Source organism: Neomonachus schauinslandi, chromosome 14, assembly GCF_002201575.2.
Source record: "Neomonachus schauinslandi chromosome 14, ASM220157v2, whole genome shotgun sequence".
In the NCBI taxonomy this organism is placed as follows: Eukaryota; Metazoa; Chordata; class Mammalia; order Carnivora; family Phocidae; genus Neomonachus; species Neomonachus schauinslandi.
Window position 1 is genome coordinate 79,041,716 of NC_058416.1, and position 668 is coordinate 79,042,383.

A 668-nucleotide genomic window follows, 5' to 3' on the forward strand; every position below is an offset into this window, starting at 1 on the left:
ACACACACACACACACACACACACACACACACACACACAGCAGCCTTGAGGTGCAGTGTTTGCAGACGAATATGGGAAGCACTGTGTCATCAGTTATGTCCAAAACTAGTCTCCGTTCGCCTCGGACTAGTTTGGCCAAGCGTCTCGTTTGAAAACTTTCATCTAATTGGATTTTGAAAGGCTGGCTTCATGTTGTCTCTGCCAGAACCTCATGACAGATCTCATTATAAGTGCATTTACACAGCAAAATTGTTTTATCGTGAAAACCAGCATTAATACCGTTCGTTGCTAAATCAGTTTTACATTTTCTAATATCTACTTAAAGTCTTGTCCTAATTTTTAAATGTCTCAGTCTTTCTTAACATGTTGAGTCAAGCGTTCATGTTCTAGGCTTTCTTCTACCATCAGAAGGGGAAATGCTGTTTCCCTTACTCCATATTCCAAGTAAATAAAATTGGATTACCAGCAGCTTTTTAATTTAGAGGTATCCTGTGGCCATAATAATCAAGATGTAGCTCTTCCGTTTTTCTGGGTTTTTTTGGAGGAAAGGAGAGAATGTTCACCTAGACGAAATGCAGAATTTGGCTATGTGACGGTTTATTTCTGGAGATGTCAACAGTTGGTATTGCATGTGTTCTTTTGTCTTGCAAGCTTCCTTTGAGCCAGCC